This window comes from Amborella trichopoda, chromosome 7 (assembly GCF_054954075.1).
Source record: "Amborella trichopoda isolate Santa Cruz 75 chromosome 7, AtrichopodaSantaCruz75HAP2 v2.0, whole genome shotgun sequence".
NCBI lineage: Eukaryota > Viridiplantae > Streptophyta > Magnoliopsida > Amborellales > Amborellaceae > Amborella > Amborella trichopoda.
In genome coordinates, this window is record NC_142342.1 from 9944090 (window position 1) to 9968968 (window position 24879).

The following is a 24879-nucleotide window of genomic DNA, read 5'->3' on the forward strand; positions in this document are numbered from 1 at the left end:
TTGACTCATAGGGGTTTTCGACCATTTCGGATCGAATGGAGGTGTTCTCACAGCTGTTTGAGGCACCAAAAGTATAGCTCTAGTTACGGGGTCCATTTCAGGGTGCTAAAGACCGATTTCGTTGAAATTGTTTCATTGTGTTCATTGCCTTAAACATGTCTGATCGCGATGAAACTTGGCAGGTGTCTTTTGAAGTGCTGATGAAGATCTTGACCAATTTTGGAACCATTCTAAGACTGTTCGAAATTTCTACTGTTTTGTAAGCTTTATTGACCTGTTTCCTATCAGGGACCAAGGTGCTGAAAAATACATTCAAACAAAACTCTCTTAGGATAACCTTAACATCTCTACATGATGGGCTTTGCGTCTTCTTAACTAGAAACAAGACTATCTCGCTTATATATGATCTACTTCTGTAAATTATTACATGTTCATCTCACTTTTTAAGGTAGGTGTTTACTATTGTTAGGTCGTAAGCCATAGCAAAGTTAAAAATAGCATTACCCATCTCATTTCTTTGCCCAAATCCACATCCCAATATATCCTTTTATGTTCTCTACCATCTTATCCCGAGTGACCATTTTAAGTACTCTCCTCAAAAAATCTTCTCTCCATTTAGTGTTCCTTGGACTGGTCCATCTGTCCTCCCAGAATAATCTTTTAAATTCTATCCTCTAATATAAACATTAATTAAATTAATTATCACCACCTCCCCTAACTCAAGTTCGATTAAAAGGAGCCTATTACATACTCTCTTAGCATATACTACTTTAACATTTAAATATTTGTCTACTATTATTCCTACATCATTTTTATTATTATCCTTTCTTGTATACTAAAGTTTATATCCATCAATTTTCTTAACGTTTGCCCCTTTTCATCGAGTTTCCTGTAAGAAGCAAGCTATGTTAACTTTCCTTCATCTCATCGTATCCACAAGTCGATACTCTTACCAGTTAGACCTCCGACATTCCAATGTGGCTAGATGAATCCTATTCGCTTAGACTAGATTCTTTACTAGCGCTCATCCAAAATGGCACAGGAATTGTTGCGTACTGATCATTGCAACGCGGAGTCGTTGTGGCATGGTGTTTTTAGGGAATGTCCTAGCCATCCCTTGCTTATTTTTAGTTGCACTAAGGTGGTGGTATAGATAAGCGCCGCTTATAAGGAACGCCCTAGCATGAGCATATGACATTGGATCAAGATCCATAAGCAAGTACTTCTAAATTGGGGAACAAAACGATCACATAACATATTTTCTACCCTCAAATACAAATAAATACCAAAGAAAAAAATACCAGACCCTCATTTTGTTGGATGTGTCAGCATGTACTGTTTTGTCGTTGCTCGGGCAATCAGAATTCCATAACTAGATCATTCATCAAGGCGGCTACGACCCTAGCCGGGTCCGGTGTAGGACAGTGCTTGGACCCCTTCGTGGTCGGGGATTGAATCGTGGCTCCTCTCCAACTTCCCCTACAGGCTCAAGCCTGGGGGTCTCTTTGTTTGCCTCGCAGCCTTGAGCACGGAGACCTCTTCCCTAGCGACCTCCTTGGCTGCATGCACTTGCTTGTTAGAGCCAGACCCCGATAGCTTTGCTTTCTCCTCGACTGCCTGCAAGGTCAGCTCCCAATGGGCAGCCATACGTGTTTTAGGGCGTTGGGTCCCAAATCATCAGCCAACGCTGAATCCAGGTGTTGCAACTGCGTTGTACTCTGCCAATCTGCAACAGAGGCAATTAATATTTTCACGAAACGACATAGAATGTCACTTGCTATAAAGGTAGATATTGGCAACGGTATCAGGAAGATAGACATTGTCGAGCTCCAATAGAGTTATTTATCACTCCTTTCCGAACATCGGTATTGACGTGATTGCTTTGTATGTACAAGAGCTCAGGCTTAAGTCCTTGGTCTATTGCTGGGTCAGCCATAGTATATGTATCATACTGTAACAGACTTTTTTTTTTAGAAAGCATTATTACAGGAAGAATACTATATTGCACTCAAAACTATGCACGATTTTTATCCATATATCCACACAAATTTGGAAGACTGGCTAACTTGGGTGAATGAATGATACAGAGAATGGCATAAAGTACGAACTTTTGACAAAAGGTATAAATGCACAAATTGGACATCTTAGTCAGTAATTACTATGTAATGACAAATATGAGCAAATAAACCCACTGGTGTAAGTTAATTAGGCAAGGCACACATATATGAACTAGTGTGTAATAATAAATTATTCATTAAATTGACATGTTAGGCGTTTTTCATGAAACACAAAAAGAGCCTAACAGCTGAGTACCTCAAAAAAATCTCTGAATATTTTGATAGGCAGTACATGCGCAAGAACAATATAATCTAATTCTCATACTTCACCAACTGTAGTACTGATTGCCACAAAATTTTTGTTCAATATTTTGACAAGCAGCAAATGCGGAAGAACAATATAATCTAATTCTCATACTTCACCAAGTGCATCACTTTCTACTCGTAAAATTTTGCATAATCAAAGCACGTGTGTGACTGGTAAGCAGATTTGCACCTTCAAAACCCATATGTTTTTAGGTAGGCAAAAAAGGGATTAAGTATTGGTTGAAAATTACAACATCCCAAAGTATGGAACCAACATTCTGCTAGTACAAATAGACAATGCACATAGTGGCAAAAATAATACAATTTTTGTGTACAACCACAGAAAGAGCATTGTTTTAAAAAACGGTCCGCCCGACGCCTAGGTATTTTTTAACAAAAAACTGCACGCCTCATTAAAAGGCTCCCGAAATGGGCGTTTTTACCTAAGCGGGCGCCCAGAGGCGGCCTAGGCGGGCGCCCAGTGAAGCCAGGTGGAAATTGCTTTTTAAATTCGCCCAAAAGGGTAGAATGAGTCATTTTGACCCTCAAGTTTGTATAAAAAAGTTATGGGGTTTAGTTTTGAACCCACAAAGTAAAACGTATGTTGCGAAATGGAATAAATTACAAAATTTGACACAAATATATGCATATATGTACATTAGGATAACAAATATTTTTAAAAATGCGATTTTCCACTACAGGGCTAAAAATAAATGATTTTCCACTACAAAGCACTCGAGGATCTGGGTGCCCACCTAGGCGCTGGGTGCCAGGCTAGCCGCCTAGGGGCCGCCTATCGTTTTTTGATACCTTGAGAAAGAGTTACAAAAGTAACATTGTTCCATAGTAGCAATTTGCATGTCATAGATAACCCAACCCCAAGACTTCTCCAAAGTTCTAGACTCGACACCTCACAACTTAAGCATTAGATTTTATCAAGCAGATAACTTAGTTAAAATTACTTTTTGTCACGTATGGAGAAACACCATTATAACATATGTTCCCAGGGGATAATTGCCAAATCTAACATTTGGATGAATTTTACAACATACAAGCATCCCACTACAAGAAATAATAGGCCCCTCCAATCCCCAGAAAGGTTATACATAAACTCCACTTTTTGTAATTCCCCTCTGGAGGGTATTCATTTAATGTCATACACAACATAAGGATAATTTATAAACAGCTCTTTTCTACTTTCTTTCTTTCTTTCCTGTAGTATGTTTCTTTCTCTTTTTTTTTTGGGTCAACATCAACCGAATTACCTTCACTATATTTAAGGGACAATATGACCTTGAGTTAGATACAAACTGGTGATCATGTACATTGAAAGAAGAGCAATCAAAATAAGGCAGAGATGCAGACTAAGTGAGCACAAACAAGTGAGACATTTCGATAATGACTAGGCATGCATAATTTGGGTTCTGCAATTCAACAACAAATGGCAGCAATCTCACTATATGCATTAGAATCTCAAGGCAAAAAACCTAAGAGATTGATTTAACTTCCATCCTAAGGAAGTATATTCAGATTGATCAGATTGCAATAGTAAATAACACAGATAATACTCCTATTGTGTATTAGTGTAGCATATCAACCACTAATGCATAATTTAAGAACTCCGATATCTAAAAAAAGGGTAAGACAATCACATATAAGCATGTCTCAATAGAATGGGCACAAATCTAAATCAAAGGGAACAACATAACCATATAACTGCTCCAAACACCATTTTACACATATGAAAAACTGATCTAACTCATTCAAACAAAAAGAAAAATAATAATAATAAGATTTCCAACCAAGACCAAGAAGTAACTTGTCAAAACCTTACCCAACAAACATGAAATTTTTCTTCAAAATACTGTCTTCACTCTATCGACATATTGAGTTTTAGGGGTCTCACATTCTAAAAACTTATTTTTATGAATTTACGGTTTTGAATGGAACTAGGATCAACAACCCATAAATCTAAGGATTAATCAATGCACTACACAAATATCATGACTAATGCGTACATATACATTATACAAATAAACTAATGCACAAACGCAAACCCCAAAACATCATAACTAATATAGAACTCCAATATCATAACTGGCGCAAAATACAAATATAACTACTTTTACAACCAATAAGTCTAAAGAACTCGGAAATTGAATAAATCTTAACGAAACTACAACTAAATATACCACAAAATCCTTCTTCTGATGATAATAGTAGATTTTATAAGTAATGCATCCTACAAATGGACCGTTTTCTACAACCAATAAATCTAGAGAAATTGCAAATTTACTAATGTATTGTACAAATAAATGCTCTTCTACAGCCAATAAACCAAAAGAAATTATAAATTAAAAATAGAACTTAACAGAAGGAAAATAAATATAACAAATAATAGATAAAATCGCCTGAAGCTCCAGCTAGGAGCGGAAATCGCATGCTCAAGGCACAACACAAAAACATTTCTTCACAAATAGAAGGGGAAAAAAAAATCTAGGTTTTGATGAAAGCTCACGTAGAGAAGGGTGTGGGGGATGATAGAAAGTGCGGCAAGATGGAAAGGGAGGTTAGAGGTGAACATTCAGGACAAGAAGAGTACCATAATTTTTGGCATGTCAAGTAGAATGGGATGTAAGAATACAGGGAGAGGAGGTAGAGAGCACTTTGAGAGAGAGAGAGATAGCGCCTGCAGAGAGAGAATTAGAGTAGGGAGAGAGATCGACCCCTTTGAGAGAGAGAGAGAGATAGAGACGGTGGTTGCAGAGGGAGAGAGTGAGCATATGGAGGGAGATTGACAATTCGAGAGAGAGAGAGCGAGAGAGATCGAGCTTTGAGAGAGAAGAGTGAGAGTCCAGAGATTGAGAGAATAAGAGAGTGAGGGAAAACGAGGGAGGCGAAGGTGGGGCTTTTATGCGACAAAAGAATAAAAAGCCCTTTGAGGCGAAGGTGGGGCTTTTATGCGACAAAAAGATAAAAAGCCCTTTCATGAAATAACAGACGGCCTTTTGTTACGTTGTTTCGGTACCGAAAGTCATCCCGATGTTTCAAACATCAAATCATACTTTAAAATGTAGCGTAATAAAAATGGAAGGCGGTCGCAGAGTCGATCATTTTTATGTCGAATTAACTCATAAAAGTAAAAAAAGAATTAAAAGTAATAAACAAACATAATGAAATTGTCACTTCGTAACATTTAGTGACACTGGTCAATACTCACTCCAACCGCAAACAAAAAACCAATACTGAAAAAAGACTGGTGGCCCATAACCCATAGAATAGAAAACTACGGTAAAAACAAAATTGTGTGTGTGAGAGAGAGATTTCTCACACTAGAAAAGACTAATTTGTGAAGAAAAAAAGAGATCTTTCTCACCAGAGGACTAAAATAAGAGATCTTTTTTACTTGGTACAGGTACTGAGCAATAATTACACCGTATGAAATTTTTGTGATTAGGATTCTAAGTTACGAGCGTACTTTCAACTTGGATTACCACTTTTTTAGAAGAATATGAAAATGATATTTCTATACAACAAGGCTCTTTTTCTGGTTTTGCTAAATTCAAATACGTCTAATCTCATCAATAATAGCTTATGGAACTTTTTTACAAGTAGCAACATTCCTTTTAATACCTTCTAGGTGTTTCTTGAATCGGTGAATAGTCCTTGGTATCTTTTTCGCAAAAACTTACACCTTATAATGTTTTTATCATTTGGTTTCCAGTTATAACCATACTTTTATTTCGGATCACCTTTTCTAGAAGAACCATAAATAGAGTTATCCAAATGACAAGGCTTTTGTTCATGTTTCTACCCAAATGAAGATGATCAATTTGAAGGTTTTCTAATGACGAAACAAAATTTTCCGATACGTTTTGATGTACACCTTACTTATACATTATAAGGTTGTCACCTTATATAAAATGTTTTCCATTTATTTTTCATAAGGTGAATACTTCTAATGAATTACAAAAATTAAAGAAATATTTAAATGATAATATTGTATTTTATGTTTAAATATATGGGTTGTTTTGGAAAAAGACAAAAATAAGATGAGTTGGGAGTAAGGGTGGCAATGGGTTAGGCACGGGCCAAGGTCCAAAAATTGGACCCACACCCGTATCTGTCGGGTCCACCAACCTATGACTATGAGCTTCTTCTTCTTTTTTCTGTCATTTGTTTTAACCATCATATGCCCATATTATTGGCAGCAAGATCAAAATCACCAGCCATTAGACTTCAAGACGTATGATTTGTCATTTAATAGCTAAATGTGACTATGAGTTCATATTGTATACGATCCTTGATACACCCAAACAAAATAGGGCTTAAGTAAAGTGTTTTTTCTCCAACGGTTTACAGGTAGGGGTTGGGTCTAGTTGGACCTGAACCTGGACCCAAACAGTATTCGGGTCCAATATTGGAACCATACCCGAACTTAAGGTCGGCTTTACCGTCGAATCGTGGGTCTGACCGGTTCCATTGCCACCCCTAGCTAGGAGTGGGATGACGTGTTTGACTTGCGACACATTTATTGTTAAGCCTTTTTGTGAGAAGAGATATGAAGGAAATTGTATAAGAGCGAGCAATGATCCAATACAACGATTGTATCATAGTATAATGCAAAGACACTTTTAGAAAACCATGTTTGTGGTATTTGTATGACCTCAAATTTTACACACACACTCTCTTCATCTCAATATTCAATCTCCAAAAAAAAAAAAAAAATTCATTTTGAACCCTAGATAAGGTCAAAATGAGTCTCTTCCAAAAACGAGTCTAGACCATTCATTTTGTGAATTTCAAGATCTTAACCTTTATAAACTCAACATCATTTTTTTTTCTTTTTTAAAATTGTTCATCTAATGATAATAAAGCCATCCAAAAACAATTGGAAATGAAAAAATCCTTCTAAGGCCTAGATCTAAGCATCTCACCAAAATGAACAGTCTATATTAATTGGGCTAAAAAAATACTTTCTAGGTTGTGTTTTCACTTTTTTCTTTTTTTGTGATTGTCCATTAGAATGAAAAGATTGTATATTTCAAAATTTGGATAAAACAAATGGCCATAAGATGGTTTTTTAAGGTTATTGCATCATATTACTATACAACGATTGCATGAAATCATTGCCGAATTGTATAATGTGTACTCATGAGGACATACCACATACTGTATACTCCACATATATAACGACTCTAAGTATTCTTTTATTTTATTTTATTGAGTCATTGTCATTGAGGGAGTTAGGTTATTAAATATTTAGATCATTAAAGTACTCCCAGATAAGATATTTTTCGAAAGGACCATTATACTCAAGGGACCATGAAACCTCTTTAACTTGTGTGAATGGGAAAGGTTTCTATACTTCCCCTACCGTTATGCTTCCCTTACCATCCAACTGTCCAATTTTGATCAAGAGAGGCACTCACCGTTTGATCTTAGATCGGACGTCTCAAAGTATTTTATTGTAAATTTTTTTTATACAAATTTGATGGATATGAAATTTAGTACGTGCTATCTTCGTATTGGGGCACACCTATAAAAAATATTAAAAATAAAATTTTGATAAAATATAATGACCAAAATACCCTTTGAAACTTTCAAAAGTATTTTGATAATTTTATTTTACTGAAAATATTGTTTTTATATTTTTTTTTCTAATGCGAGTTTAATAGAGGATTGGAAATACAAAATTTGGTATCAAAATAGTTTATATAAAAAAATTAAAAATAAAATAGTATAGAGACGTGGCATTGTGATTGGGGCCATCTTAGCCCTCCATTCAAAATAGATGGTTGGATAAAGGGAAATATATAAGTTTTATGCCGGAAGGGAAACATAAAAAGCTTGCTCTATATTTTAAGAGGCGGACAAATAATGGACGGTTGAATAAAAAGAAATATACAAGTTTTATGCTGGAAGGGAAGTATATAGAAAGCTTGCCCTATATTTTAAGGGGTTGACAAAGATGGGAAACAAGATACAGCAGAGGCTTTTCCTTTTCGCAAGCCTTCCTTCTTATGGATGATTTTCCACCCAACCCCTTACTATATATAACTAGCCAACCTCTCTCTACGCATTCTTGTCTTCCACCAATTACTCAAGCCAAACAATCTTTGGCACCATCAAAATCATGATAACAATTAAACTTGTAGAGAGAGTGTGATATTTCAGTAATAAATCAATGAAATGCATGTGACAGTTATATTAGTGGATTAGTTGTAGTCATTTGAATATTGAGGCTCAGCAAGCCCTGAAGTTATGCTTTTCCTTAGTCTTAGCATGATTAGATGACCATTCAAGTCAAAAGAAAGAAATATGTTAAGGATACAAATTTCCTGGTCTCTTTCAAAACATCCATTACAGTTATAGATCTCCATCAAAATTCTACAAATCAGTAATCTTGACCCTTACGATCATCAATATGAAAAAGATAATAAAGCTTGAGCCTAAAAAATAAAAAACAATTTTAAGCTTTTATTTTGTATTATTTATCCCCGTTGATTTTAGGAAAAATTACATAAGGACAAAGTTTCCATACGTTTATGACCACGCCCCACCCTTAGCCTTTTTTTCCCCCTTAGAATTACCCATAAATCAAGTATTTTTAATACCAGACATGTAGGAAATTTCGCAAGTTTTTGGCCATCTCTAGTAATAAGGGCATGTTTGTTACTACCAACCCCTAGACAGCTCTAACTTATTAAAAGTATCTCTATAGCTCTAACTTATTAAAAATATCTCTTACTTAGGGCTTGTCCAATATTTGCAATACCGAGCAATCTTGCTGTTGGGTGTTTCCAAAGTCAGACACTTAAATTCTTAAGTTGTTCGGCATTAGAAATGCCGGACCTATTATAAGTAATTATTATTATTTTAATTCTTATTATTTAATTAGTATGATAGAACTTATGTAATGTAATTAATTTAATTTGTTTCTTGTTTTATTTAGTAATTTGTATTTGAATGTATTTTTCAATAAAATTTCTTGAAATAGAATGTATGTAAAGCTTCTCCATTGTTGACATTCTCTGTCTTTCTGTCACTCTCTCTTTATTTGAGGGTGGAAGGTGGTGCAACATGGCTCCCTTTATTGAAGTCCTCATGGTAGGGAAAAGTCATATGATCATCTGACTGGGTCAAATTTTTATGGATGGGCATACTTCTATGGTTTAGACTTTATTTTTATTGTTGATATCTGTGAGTGGTGATTCCTTCTGGACATTCCTTAATGTTGTATTTCAATTTGCATTTTGTATACCCAAGGTCATCACCTCCTCAATGTTGTGCATCTCATATGCATAAACAAAACAGTACCATTCACATTACTATCAATCTTGTAACATTATTATCATCATCATTAAAGGCTTTTCTCAACTATTTGGGGTCGGCTCTATAAATTATGCTATGTTAAAAGCCATATCCCCATTAAAACCATAAGTCCACATATTAAAAAACATGTACAACATGAAAAACATTATTGTTGAACGGCTTGCTGCCAATGTAGCATTGTAATATCATCGTTTTCTAATGAACAGAGGTTACTAGGGGGTTTCCAAATTCGACTTCGAACCAATTCAGTGTTGGAAAATTGATTGGATGAAATGGGGGCATGAATGAATGACATAGGCCAAGGACCTTCTCATTTACGACCACGCAAGTGCACTTTCTCAAGAAGATATTTACCCCTTTCAGATACTTTTTGCACACTTCAATACTTTTTGTATTATACCTTAAACCCCGACATTATTTTTCTTTCTATTGACCCCCCAATCAACATTTTGAGACCATAATATCATTTTCCCCTTTCTTCTCTTTTTTTTTTTTCTCTTTATCCTTTTAGACATATGACCTTCTCTTACTTTCTCTCTCTACCTCTCTGCACCTATCTCCTCTCTCTACCTTCCTTTTCTTTTTTAACTCTCTTTCTCTCTCTACTCTCCCTCAATTTTCTTTCTCTACCAATCACATGCCCATAATGTGATCAAGATGTGTTGGACCACATAATGGGCATGTGAATGGAAGAGAGAAAGATTGAGGGAGGGTAGAGAGAAATTGAGGGAGGGTAGAGAGAAAAAGAGAGAAATGGTGAGGGATGGTAGAGAGAGAAATGGGTGGAGAAAGAAAGAGAGAGGATGGGTGAGAGTTTTTTTTTGGTAAGCAGAGAGGAAATATAAAAAAGTATGTTGAAAAGAGGAAAAAGAAAGTAAAAAAAACCATTTTGATCTCAAAATACGTTGACTATTTGAAGGGGGCATAAATACAAAAAAAAAATAGTGTTGGCTTTAGAGTATAACAAAAAAAGTATTGAGAGGAAGGAGGCATAAAAAGTTGAAATTGAAGATATCTATAATTTTCCCTTGAAATAAATAATTCTTAACAAGGAGGGCTTGCAAGAAAGCTAAAAGAGGCAGCTAAGACTCTGCTGCATATTTTTTTCGTGGTTGATCAAGGAAAGCCATCATTCAAATATCAGCAAATAAAATGTGTGTGTAAATCAAGAGTAAGTATGGCCACTACTACCTTTCTTTCCCTCTCTCTCTTGTATGCTCTTACTTCTCTCTCTTTGCACCATGCCATGGAAGGGTAGGGCCAAGTCCTTACTTTTGACTCACCTCTGGAGAGAGAAAGGTTGTGCACATGGGGCTTTTAATGAAGGAGACCATCTATTGTGAATTCCCCAAATTTATCTAGTTTTAATATCATTATGAAGGCACCGAGGTGCATATAATTTTATTAGGGCAAGCTTTTTATGCTTCTTCTACAACATAAATGTAACAATCCTAAATTTTTTTTTTTTAAAAAAAAAAAAAAAAAAAAAAGGACAATAAACTTTTAATAAGTGATGGTCTACATGAGCATGATGGTCCTTAGGGACCATCACTATTTTCAAAATCTTTTGGTTAAGTTTCTTTTGTTTGCTCCTGCCTTGCTACGTCAAGTGGACGTGGGCTTTAAGCATATAAGGGGTATTGTAACGGTTACACCTCGTTTATGAGGTGTCACTTAATAAAATATTATAATAAGGTGTCGTAAGAGTTTAAATATGAGAGGCGAGGACTCCCACCTTAAAAAACTTTTGAAATCTTTACCTTTCTGGTCGAAACACAGTGAGCTCCTCTCCCTAGCCGAATTTTTATCGGAAGCTCCCTCTCAAATATTTTAGGTAAGTGACATCATCTTCTTGAAAAATAGTCTGTTTTTAATAAATAGTGATATTTCTGTTCAGGATCTTTATTTTATAAGTTTTGTTTGTAAGTGACCTCATTGTCTCGAAAAATAATCCATTCTTTTTAAAAATGAATGAAATAATTATTTCTGCTTATTATCATGAATTTTAGGCGCGATATATTTAATGCGCACGTGACCTCATTATCTTGAAAAATAATATTTTTAATAAAAATTGTGATATTTTATCTATGTTAGAAATTTTGAATGCTGTAAATTATGAAAAATAAATTTATTTATTTTTCTTGTCTATTGTTAGAAAGAAATGTGATATTTCTGCTTTTAGTAAAATTGTGATATTTCTTTCTACTGTTTTGAATATTTAGACATTGTAAAATTCATGTGCAGATAACTGCCTTATTATTTAAAAATTGACATTTTTGCAATTGATTATAGTATTATTGCGAACTGTTTATTTGTGGATTGATATCCCATAAATTGTGATAATTTCGTATTCTTGAATTTCTATAAGAGTTTTTCTATACATATTAAATTGGCAATTATGCTAGAATGCCTTTACAAACTGCTACCTTTCTAAATTTGAGTCCAAAATATTTGATTGGTTATTTTTGAAATGTTATAGAGAGTGACTGTTATTAATGGTTTAAGTGAAATTCATATTAATGATTTCAGTGATATGTTGAGTACATGATATTGCTGCTTTCGAATGCTTAAAGAGATTTAGAAATAATTTAAGTATGTAAGTGGACTCATCCGGTTCGCCGGTGAGGTATAAGTGGACCTATCTGGGACGCCGGTAGGGATTAAGTGGACTCATCCGGTACGCCGGTGAGGTATAAGTAGACTTGCAAGGATTAAATGGACCTATCTGGGACGCCGATAGGGATTAAGTGGACCTATCTGGGACGCCGATAGGGATTAAGTGGACCCATCAGGATGCTGATGGGGTATATAGGTGACCTACTTGGGCCGCCAGTAGGGTATTTTGTGAAATCCTTTGAATTATGTACTACCGTTAAAGTGTTATATGCATTTCAATTATTCGGATTATACTTAATTATGCATTTATTGAAAGTGAAACTGTTGATGCATTTCTGTTAATAGATCTTATTTTGGAAAATATTGATATCTTTCAATCATGATTATTTTTAGGATTATGATGATCACTTACTGAGTAGCCAAACTCATCAAACTATGGTAAACATTTTTTCAGAATAACTGCGGATTCATTTTGAGTGCTAGTCAAGATCAACCTTGGAAGATACTGTTGTTGTGCTAGCTTTTTTTATTTACTTTGTAAGACCTTGCCACTGTAAATTTGTCCTATCAATAGATGTATATATGTTTTGTTTGTCACATCTCAAGAATAACAATATTGTAAATTCTTGGGGTGTGACAATAAAACTTATATACTTTCTCTTATCCAACTGTCCATTTTGAATGGAGGGTTAAGATAACCCCAATCACAATGTCATGCCCTACACTATTTTATTTTTCATTTTTTTTTTATAAACTACTTTGACACCAAATTTTGTACGTTCAATTCTCTATTAAACTTGCACTAGCGAAAAATATAAAAAAATATTTTTAATAAAATAAAATGATCAAAATACCTTTGAAAGATTCAAGAGTTATTTTGGTCATCATATTTTATCGAAAATTTATTTTTAATATTTTTTATAGGTGCACCCCAATAAGAAGATGACACATACAAAATTTCATATTCATACAATTCGTATAAAAATAACTAAAAATAAATACTTTAAGACGTTGGATCTAAGATCAAACGGTGAGTGGCTCTCTTGATCAAAATTGGATGGCTAGATGGTAAGGGAAGCATAAATCTTCTATGATATAGGGGAAGTATAGAAACCTTTCCCATTTTATTATAAATTAGGAAATGCTCTTATACAAGGTTGATGATGGCTCCCTCACATCATTTCCATGCTATCCATTTGCAATGTGTATAAGAAAAAAAGGATGCTTCCAAAATATGCAAAAGGAACACATCTTTATTATAGCATACCAAAAAAATCTTCCCTCTCTTTCTTCTCTCTCTATTTTCTCTTCAGCTGAATAATTTGGCATTGCAAGTATAGTTAGTTGTTTATTAATAAAAGAAACAGAGAGTTTTTTTTTTTACACCTCCGAAAGCCTACATAGCCACTGATTTCAATTAATAGTATTAATAAGGGTGTGGTTTGTATAGAGCTGAGGCTCTAAAAAATTAAAGTAAAGCTCACCTTCAAATAGTGTCAAGAAATGTGTTTTCAATACTTGAAAGCTTTGTGATAACTTTAATATATACTTTTTTCAAAAATAGTAGATAAATCGAGCAAATCTATGAAAACTTGAAAATCTTGAAAATTGACGGTCCAAAAATACGTTATTAAAAGCCTGACTTCCAAAACTTGAAATTTACTTTTTTCTCATATCTATACATCTTGATGTCGAGATTATCAATTTGTGGATATTTGAGCACCAAAACAACATCTTCTAGCGAAATTTTTGAGGCAGGCTCTAATTTGATTGTTTATAGCCTTGACTCTATATAAACTTTTCCCTATTAATAATGCTTTAACTATCTCGTCATTAGTACATGTCAAAATTTGATCCTTGTTACAACCATGTAAATTGGTGAGTGGGGTATGTAAATATGGCTTATAAAGGGTAGGGATGATATATTCGTTTCTTGAAGGTATTTTCTCTTTCCTCTCTAATTGTTTTTGGATGTTTGATTAGTTTTTCAATGGTGTAAAGTGTGATGATTTTTTAATTTCTTGATTCGTTTATGGTGGCGTTTTAGCCTCTTGGTTCTCTCTCAATGAGAGCCTATTGGCGAAGACTGGTGCTTCCTTTTGAGATATCAGAATTTCAATATTGTAAATATATTGTTGTAGTCTTTTTTACCGTTTGGGTAACTAGAAATCTATTACATGACAATAGATTACAAAAAAATATGACATTTCCACTGTTTCCATTTGGATAACTAGAAATCTATTACATGATAATATATTACAAAAAGAAATATGACATTTCCACTGTTCGGTACACTTTAATAATAAAGAAATGGAAAGAGAATACCGAGATTACCTGAGATTTCCCAAGAATAACGAAACCGATTACGGGCAGTGAGAAGTGAAAAAATCTATTACGCCTTTTACAGGTAATGTTTGGGAACCTATTTCCCGCTAAAAAATGCCAACTTTCCCTCTCTCAAACTTATTGAGGAATTTACCAAAGCGATCTCTCTTCACTAGTAAGCCCTACTATCTCTCCTTAAGCCATAAGAATTGGTAAGCCTTACTATCTCTCATTAAGCCATAATAATTGGTTAAATTTGTCTGAGGAATTTACCAAAACGACACTTCTCTCTTCACTGGAAGGCCTTGTTCTCTATTTCCTGGCCCACAATAATTGGTTTGCATAGTATTACTCCACTCTCTAAGCCGTTGGTTTGCATAGTATTACTCCACTCTCTAAGCCCGCCCCCTCTCTCTCCTAATAACTGGTTTGCATAAAGTGCTCGCTTTCTCTAAGCCCATCCCTCTCTCTCTTGAGCCTTTTGCATAAGGTGTTCTCTCTTTAACCCGTTATTTTGGTGTGGATAGGCCCTACCTCTTTAGTCTCCTCGAATGGCTCAAAATTTTCTATTGCAATTACCAAACTTCTTAGTTTACTAATCAAACTTCTACCCATTTTTTAACTTGTACCATAAAGATTTTGAATTTGGTATCATAAATTTATTGCTTATTTGAAATAATATAAAGACATTTGAAAGATTTCTATAATAAATAAATAAAAATAAAGCTTATCACAATAAAAATATGTTATTCCAATCATATTATTCCAATAACTTATCATATTGAAACCAAAGTCTAAGCATATTAGAAGACATGTGATTCCATATAAGTGCCAAAGACATGCAAAATAAGTAGGAAATGATGTGATGATACTTTAGAATGATACAAGTTATTATTAAAAAATCTTTTTGGAATAGTGATGATGTTATTATTAAAAAATCTTTTGGAATGGTGTGATGATGACTTTAATTCCGCATTTCAGTAGAACTTTGTGACAAAAAAGAAAGAAATGATAGTTTATAGGCAAGTGCTGGTAAAATGTTGGTAATGTATTTCCCATATTTCTTCTAGACATAGCCAAACAATAGCAATGTATTTCCCAGGTTGCATCTAAATCCTGCCTAAACAGTAACACTTCATTTGCAGGTAATTGTATTACATTAGTAATATATTTTACAGACAATCAAAAGTTTTGAATATTGTCAAAAATTTTTTTTTTTATTTTCATTTATGATGTAGGTGTAAGAAAAATTTGGGTTGGAGTTAGTAGTGCAATTTAAAAGTATTATGGGACATTCCTAGAAGGTATAATCCAGGAGTATTTATAAGGAAAAATTACAAAATAACTCATACCACATTTCGTATACCACTTACCCCCAACTTAACATTTTCTCTCACTTTTTTTTTCCAAAATATACTTTTTATGTAAATACTCCCCAACCAATAAATAAATAAATAAATGCCTAAACTACCATCCTTTATTTTTACCTTACCCATGCCTCTTTCTCCTCTATCCCACTAAAATAGGGCTCCGGCATTATGTAAGTGCGGTCTGGCAATGGATCAAGCGCTCCGGCACTTTGTAAGTACGGTTCGACACTGGAACACTTTGGAGTCACAGGGCTCTAGCACTGTGTAAGTGTGGTTCGACAGTGGAACACTTTGGAATCACAGAGCTCCGACATTATGTAAGTATGGTCGAACAGTGGAACACTTTGGAGTCACAGGGCTCCAGCGCTGTGCAATGGTTGTCCGACAGTACATGTTTTGGAGTCACAACGCTCCGACAGTTGCAAAGGGTGGTCCGACAATAGAACTTTTGAGTCACTGGGCTCCGACAGTTGCAAAGGGCAATCCGACACTACTCAGTTTCGGTCCGGCGATGCAATGGTGCGCTCCGGCAATGTGCTACTGGGATCCAAAATTCAACGTCAAATCTGGCCAAATTGATTTTGTGTGCGAGAAGAGCATTTCCATCTAAAAAAATAACTTTTTCCCTTAGGGGTACTTGCATAGCAAGTTTGTTTTGGGAAAAAAGTAAGAAATAAAGTTAAGTTAGGGATAAGTTGCATAGAAAATGTAGTCTTGGGTTTTTTTGTAATGTTCTTAATTTATAATGCCAAAGGTGTGGTTTGTATAAAGCTCATCTCTAAATAGTGCACTTTCAAATAGTATCGAGAAATATGATTTCAATACTAAAAATCTTTGTAATAAGTTTTAAAAAATATTTTCATCTCTAATTATAAAATTTCACACTTAAAAAATAGTATAGATTTATAAAAACTTGAAATCATGAAAATTAATGGTTTAAAAATACATTATAAGATTAACTATTTCTAAAATTTGAATTAATTTTTATATTTTATTTTTTCATCTTCGTGATTTTGAGATGAGCAATTTGGGGATATTTGATCATCAAAACATCTTCCATTGAAATTTTTGAGGCTGCTCTAATTTTAAAAGTTGAGAGAGAGAATCCTCTTTATTCTGAAAGAGAGAGAGAGGGGGAGAGACCTCTTTATTTTGATTCCATGCCATGGTTTTCAATTAGAAAGTAGGAAACCGACAAAATCTTACGTAAGATCAACAAGGACCATCCATTCACACCGACTCCTCTTTATTTTAATTCCACGCCATTGTTTCAAATACAAACTGTCAAGAAGGAAATCCTACAAAATGTTATCTAAGAAGAACAAGGACACACTTTTATATTCATGGCTCACTGCATTATTTACAGTGGGCCATTCACAAATAAAAAAGCGCGGACAAATGGAACAAAACCCAAGAAAACGCAGCTGTAAAGCCAAATGCCTCGAAGAAAAGGCATATCTTCTTCCAAATTCATTAAAAAATTTCCACACTTTGTCGCTGGTGTTCACACCTGTAAGCAACTTGAGATTCCTCAGTCTTCTCTAAGTAGAATACCTAAAATCAAAGCCCAGATGTTAAGAGCTCAGAGAGAGAGAGAGAGAGACTCTGATGCTTCTGTATAATTGTTGCTAGAAAGATTGGAGAAACTAGTCACAGAACAAGTGCAGCTCCCTGGTGGTGGAGCAGAGGATGACATTCAGTGGATCAAAGATGAGCTTGTAGAAGGATGGCTACTAGACAGTGAACCACATCTCAAGGTAATGTCCATTTTTGGCATGGGTGGGTTAGGAAAGAGTACTCTTGCTAAAAGAATTTATAATGGTGACTGTAAAAAGACACTTTGATTATCACACTTGGGTTATGGGAATCATTCAGAGTAAAAATTTTTTTTGCAACAATCACCCTTGAATGATTTCTCAAAGATAGTGGGGAGATTTTAAAGGGAGTGGAGGGCATGGATGAGAGAGAGCTACAACAAAAGCTTCACATACATTTACATGATAAAAGGTACCTTGTAGTATTAGATGATGCGTGGAATGAAGTGTGGAGAGTGGTTCATAAGTCGTTTCCAAATTCTGATAACAGAAGCCGTTTTATCATAACAACTCGCAGGGAGATGTCGCCTTGCTAATGCATGCTAGGAGCAAAGTCTATAAGCTCGAACGACTATCCATAGATGATTCTTGGTCCCTCTTTTGCAAGAAGGCATTTTGGTTGGAAGATGGGCATACTTGCCCTGTGGAGTTAGAGGAGGAAGGGAGACTCATTGTTCAGGATTACGTTGGTCTTCCCCTTAGCATCGTTGTTGTAGGTGGTATGATGTCTCAAAGAGCCTGTTCAATACCCGATTGGTTTGATGTTCGACAAATTCTTGCATGGGAATTGAACAATCATGAGGCTGTAAGGGGCATTTTGACTTTAAGTTACAAGGATTTGCCATCCCTCTTAAAGTATTGTTTCTTGTATTGTTGCTAGTCCTTGAAGGACTATGAGATTCCCCGTTCAAAACTGGTTAGGTTATGGGTTGCTGAAGGATTCATATAAGGAAGGAGAGGTAGACAAATATGGAGGTAGCTGATGAGTACTTTAAAGAGTTACTAGCTCGGAATTTGATTCATGTTGCACAAATTGGTGGAAGTGGGCAGTTCAATGCTTTCAAGGTACATGATGTGTACACAAACTTGGTCCGTGTGAAAAAGAAAGCTTTGGACCATTTGATGATAACAAATCTCTTTAACACGGCCATTTGTGCCTCACTTGATAGCTAGCTCATGATTTTTAAGGGTCTTGGACTTAAAATGCATTTATATCGAGTGCCTTCCATATGAAGTTGGACGCCTCATTCATTTGAGGTATCTTGGATTAAGAGATACAGGGGTTAAGAAGGTTACCAAGTCCTTCAAGAAATTATGAAGCTTGTTTGAGGGTCCTGGACTTAAAATGCATTTATATCGAGTGCCTTCCATATGAAGTTGGGCGCCTCATTCATTTGAGGTATCTTGGATTAAGAGATACATGGGTTAAGAAATTTACCAAGTCCTTCAAGAAATTATGAAGCTTGCAAAACCCAGACATTCGAGGGAGAATTGCCGAGTGGAATGTCAAAAATGAAAAGCTTGATATATTTGAATGTTTCCAATCCCAAACTCAAATCCAGAGAAGAAGTTCCAAGGAGTTTGAGGGTTCCATAAGAGATAGGGGATTTCATCCACGTCCAAACATTAAAATATATAGAAGGTGGTTCAAATACTGTCAGTGACTTGGGGAACTTGAGACATATGAGAAAATTGAAAATTCAGTTGGACAGGAATGAGGATGCAGAGTCATTGTGCAATTCCATCAAAAAGATGGATTCACTCCGTTACTTATATATGGCATCTCCCTCAAAGTGAAACACCTCTGCATATTGATGCACTTTCACCCGCCTAAACCACTCGAGGCTGTGCCTCATTGGACCTCTAGGAGGAGGGAAGCTACACAATTGTGTTACTTCCCTATGGTGTCTCAGCGAGTTAGTCTTATACCACTCCAAATTGCACGAAGATCTATTTGTCGCCCTCCAAAGGTTACCCAACCTGATGCGTCTTCATCTGGGTACTGCATCATATGCGGGTAGGCATATAGGCAAATGCAGTACAATGGGCTTTCCAAAACTTTAAAGGCTTGAACTCTATAATTTAGAAGGATTGGGAGAGTGGGGAGAAGTGGAGGAGGGAGCCATGCCAAGCCTCCATACGATAGGTATCGCAGGTTGCAAGAAATTGAAGGGGCTGCCTCAAGAATCACAGCACCTCAATGCCCTTCAAACATAACGTCATTATGACATGCCTTCTACCTTCATGAAGCAGATAGATAGGGTCGAGGGCAAAGACCGTTCCAAAGTGCAGTACATCCCCGATATTTGAAGCTATTTCGCTATCGCGGGGGAATGGCATTATGAAGCTATGTAGAAAGTGGTGATCAAGAAGTAGATGATTTCATATACGAGTCATCACCTACTCTTCTACACTCAATAATCCATGTCTCTCCTTCTCTCCTTCTCTCTTCCATACCTCTCTCTCTCTCTCACATCCCCCCTCTATCTGGGCTAGGCACACCCCTCCTAGCTAGGGCTGTAGAAGCTGGCTTGATCACCTAGGCTAGCCTGAGAAAGGGGCAAGCCCAAGCCATCTAGTCTTAAGCTCCGGGTTGATGCCATTGTGGCATGACACAAGGTTTAAGGGTTGGAAAGAAACACAATCGTTGTCCATGCTCCGATTCCTAGTTCCGTTAAAGGGCATTGCCATCTAGGTGTTTCCTAGATTTGGAGGACTCAAGTAGGGCAAACGATTAGTGTGCCATCCATCTGGTAATCGGGTGTGGGTCGTGCAAAGTCCTTGGTGGGTGACCCTAGGCATAGTTCAGATAATTCTTCCCAAGTTTTGTTGTTTTCAATCTTAATTATCAATTTATTGTTCTTGCTTTCTATTTGTATTATTATTTCATTGATTTCCGTTTGTATTATTATTTCTTGTTGACTTGGAATTCAACTTGTAATTAAATTCATTTTATAAATAAAGTTTTTTTTTCCCCCTTAAGGCTGTAAGAGTTAAGATCCATAAGTTGTATTTAGATTCTATCTTCTGCTTCCACTGTATAATTTGGCATTGCAAGTATAGTTACTCGTTTATTAATAAAATAAAAAGAGCTTTTTTTTTTTTAACACCTTGGGAAGCCTACATAGCCTCTAATTTCAATAAGTAGTCTTAATAGTGAATTTGATCCATGTTTCCACCATGTAAGTTGGTGATTGGTGTATGTTAATATTTCTTCTTAGGGAATGGGTTGAAATGTTCATTTCTTGAAGATGTTTAGTCTTTCTTCTGTGATTGCTTCTGGATATTTGATTAGTTTTTCAATGGTGTTAGGTGTTGTTTCTTACTAAGTGATTTTTTATTTTCTTAATTGGCTTTCTGGCCTCTTGGTTCTCTGTCAATGATAGTCTTTAGGATTTGATTGATTTGTGGTACATTTTCCCTTACCTATCTAAATTATGTTTTTGGCTTTGAAAGTGTTCTATTCTGCGGACACAATTTTAAGAGTTAAGGGTGTCTCCCTCACCTCTTTCACATGGGTGGGATGGTGATCAGAAAAACCAGAAGGCTGGTGAATGGTGACCAGTAAAAGAGTGGTACATGAAGAGAGCTGTACATGAATACTTTTGTAGATCAAATGGCGGTACTTTTGAGGATCAGCTACTTATTCTTTGGGAGCATGGACTATTAGTGAATAACTCTCTCTCTCTCTCTCTCTCTCTCTCTCTCTCTCTCTCTCTCTTCTCTCTCCACATACATCACCATTGATTAAGTATAGTGTTTGAGATTAATACTTAAATTTCATGTTATATTCAAAATTTAAATGGTCGTTTTAAATTTTGACCTCAAATCAAAACTCCCATTCTCCCTATTTTCCCTTTAAACCTCTGTTTTTCTCCCTGCCTGCGACCCAGTGCACTCCAGCAAACATATGCACGATGTATGCCAGTCTCTAGCCCAAAAGCAGCTTTCCTTGTCCTAGAATGCAGAAATAACAATTCCTGATCAATTTGTCATATGGGATGTCTCCGTGTCTCTCTACTGAAAGTAGTAACCATTGTCTATAAAAGAACCCAAAAACCTTCTCTTTCTCCCTCTCTCTCTGAGTATCCATAGCGCCATTGTATTATTGTTGCTCTTCACAGCTGTCATTTATATAGCTGCAACAATCCCTGCATTGAGAAATATTAGCTTGGACTCCTCTCCCTGTAACTCCACCTTGTAAGAATCTCAGCGACTCTTTCCTCATCTGCTCACTTTGATTTTTACCCTTTCAACAAACAATCGTTCTAGTCCCGATCTGGCTTTTGATATAACCCCTAAAGAAACACTTTGGTCTAGTGTGGAGACAGAGACTCTCCTCCTCTCTCTAATAACTACTCTATCATCCTAAGTTCTAACTACGAGTGGAAGCCTCCTCTTAAGAGGCCCTGAGTCTCAAGATCTTGTCCCACCCATCCTTGATAATTTAGTGATTGCATCTTTTCCGCCATTAAAGAAAATGGCAACTGCGTTCTGTGTGGTTTCTGGACATCTTGTATGACAGATCTTTGATTCCTTAGCTGATACAATTCTATCCGGTCTTGTCCTTGCTGTTTATGAGTTTATAAACCCATTAGTTGAATTTCAAGGTTGTGAGAGGAGCTTTAGCATTTTGATGAATGCAGAGGACCCAGTGGGAATGGGAATTTAAAGTCTTTTTTTTTTAATACAAAATGGGAATTTTAAGTCTTTGCGATGAGAAGCTTGGATGTGACGGAGAATACATATGAGAATTTCATAGTTGGCCAAGAGGCAGGCAAACAAGCTTGCATGGTTGTTTGCTCATGTGCTTTAATTTTGTTTAAAAATCAGCTCTTCAACAAACCCTTCATACATGAAAGTAGAGTTAAGGCCCTTTTTTGCAGCAGGGCTTTATCAAAGTTGGAGGTTTGGTTCTAACCCCAGTCCATTGCACGACGATCCTTTCATTATTGTTGATATTATGCTTGCTGCTTGCTTTAGATTTCTTATACTAATTTTATGCATTCCGTCTGTTAATTTGAGAGTCGAGAAATATCAAATGATTGGAGAGGTATGGATGGAAGAAATGGCTGCTTTTGAAATTTGGATTGAAGAGTCAAAGGTGCGACTGGCGGCGAAGAAATAAAACGTATGCCATTTACACGTCATAATATCTCTTAAGTTGGGAGTATAGAGCTAGGTATCATGACAGAAACTCATGTCCTGAATAATAGCAGGATAATAAATTATAGATTTTTATTCCTGAGCTTAATATAAACACTTTCGAACGTTAGTATACGATGGGATTCCCATACAAAGGCCAAGTAGGTTAGGGAATGCTGGCCTAACATGGTTTTGTTAGAGCTTTGATTTATTAGTTCCCACTCTGAAGGACATTTGGTTTGGAGTCTCGCAAACCCTTCTATCATCCCCAAACTTACAACTCTCATGGGCTGCGTATGTGATCCTTGGGCCTACATGAGTGTTGCCATGGTTGTTATTACCATATCGTTGCCTCTCCTAGGCCTTTGGGTCGCTATGCTTTATTAAATCATGCTTTTGATATGTCTAAGTAGTGATATGATGGAATTCAACAACGTTGCAAACCTTTGGTGTGGCTAGAACTCCATTGCCTAGGATGGGAACCTGTATAGTTCCAACCATGAAGTATTGACGAGAGATTTTGGTGCTAAGCATCACCATATTTGGACCATTAATCACCGGAGAATGTGAGTGAGAGATAAATTGTAAATGATAAGAGCCAGAGACATTTCTATATGAGAGCTTCCTTTGTCGCTTTGACTGAAAAGAAGAGACTATTAATCCCCAGTGAAGTTGCTAGAATTTTTTTCGCCCAAAACGCAATATCCTCGTGCTATATGAGCAATGCAAAAGGAATTACAATTTGAACAACCACGTAGACCCCCTTGTTAGATTAGATTACATCCACAGTTTGATATTGGTGGATCTCCTATGTTTAATCCATGCGGTGATTTGGGAAAGCAAGAAGAACATGGTTTCCGTATGAGATATTCTTCTTGTATACAATCCTTGCGCTATCTGCTAAGGCTCTTTTTCTTACTCTTGTATTCTTTACCTCACTTTCTCCTCTTTCTTTTTCTATGTATCTATTTGTCATCTCTCTTGCCTAATTCCAGTTTGTCTATGTATTAGTTCGCTCGCCTTCCCTTTCTTTCACAACTTCAACTGGCCTTTAGATGGGATCCACTGTCAATTGCATGTGAGATCATCATGATGAGCTCGTCTTGATTGTGAAGGAGGGGATCATCTTCATGGGAGTGGTTTTCTGCAAAATAATTGGTTATAGATTCACTTGCCACAGTTAGTTGCATGGACATGCTCTTCCTTATCTGGTTGTTTTGTTTTGTTGAGCTGGTTTCTTGGTTGTGGGCTTCATGCCCTGCTATTTCATTATTCTATGATGATGGTAGTGGATCCATAGTTGTGGGCTTCATGGTTAATACAGTGAGAATACGTTTTGGTCTTCAACTATTGAGAAATTTTGAAATATGTCAAAGGTGTCATTGCAGACTCCTGACATTGGGAGAATCTATACATATATTGAGAATGCCCCTATAGACTCTGACTGGTAGAGGACTTGAGAATATATCGAAGATGGCCCTAGGAACTCCATTAGTGGATTGAGAATATATCGAAGATGCCCTTTCGTACTCTGACTGCTAGAGGACAACAATATATCGAAGACGCTGTGCAGACTTCAACCTCTAGAGGGCTTGCCTTTGATGATTACTTCCACAGATTAACTCATCAATTCTGAAGTCAGGATAAGAGTGCCTCATTTGATAGGAAGAATCTTTGAATATAATTGTAATTTAGGTGGTATTTTGATGTCGGGTGCAGATGTAAAAGTAACATCCATGGCATAGTTTTTAAGGAGTTTTTGGTTTTTGAGGGTTAGGTCATGAGATATGGAGGGCATGATCTATTTTGGGCATGATGCCTATATTAGGCATGAATCATAAGGATGAAAGCTCATAAAGTTTATCCTCTCCTTTTACTCAAGCTCCTCTCTAATGTTTTGCCAATAGATGTATAGGCTTGATTTACCGCAACAAACACCCAAATTTAAGAGCTGCACCTAGGCAGTTCAAGAGGATGATGGGCTGTGGTTAATGGGCCTAATAGACCGAAAGAAGAGAAGGGACAAAAAAAAAAAATGGAAAAAAGGGCCTAGCAAGGGTTGGGCCTGTTGTAGCCAGGACTTGACCTGGCCCGGCTCGGCCATCAGGCCACATTTTGTTGCCTAGGCCG

At 36.2% G+C, this 24879-nt stretch overlaps 2 long non-coding RNA genes and 1 pseudogene across 4 annotated transcripts; 2 read left to right on the forward strand and 1 right to left on the reverse strand.

Annotated features, from left to right (window-relative positions):
• Positions 1 to 1200: 1200 nt before the first annotated feature.
• Positions 1201 to 5339, reverse strand: LOC110008105 (uncharacterized). Of its 2 annotated transcripts, none has more exons than XR_016059158.1 (2): positions 4966 to 5339; positions 1201 to 1726 (listed from the first exon to the last, which is right to left on the reverse strand). It is a non-coding gene; the product is annotated as an uncharacterized LOC110008105 (long non-coding RNA). The 2 variants fall into 2 exon arrangements; XR_016059159.1 differs by having other exon boundaries at positions 4882 to 5339.
• An 11895-nt stretch (positions 5340 to 17234) lies between these two features.
• LOC110008089 (uncharacterized) lies at positions 17235 to 24625 on the forward strand. Its single transcript, XR_016059160.1, has 2 exons — positions 17235 to 17766; positions 24138 to 24625. It is a non-coding gene; the product is annotated as an uncharacterized LOC110008089 (long non-coding RNA).
• LOC148781245 (disease resistance protein RPM1-like) lies at positions 17765 to 20586 on the forward strand (annotated as a pseudogene). Its single transcript, XR_016059785.1, has 2 exons — positions 17765 to 18774; positions 18879 to 20586. The product of XR_016059785.1 is annotated as a disease resistance protein RPM1-like (transcript).
• Positions 24626 to 24879: the final 254 nt, after the last annotated feature.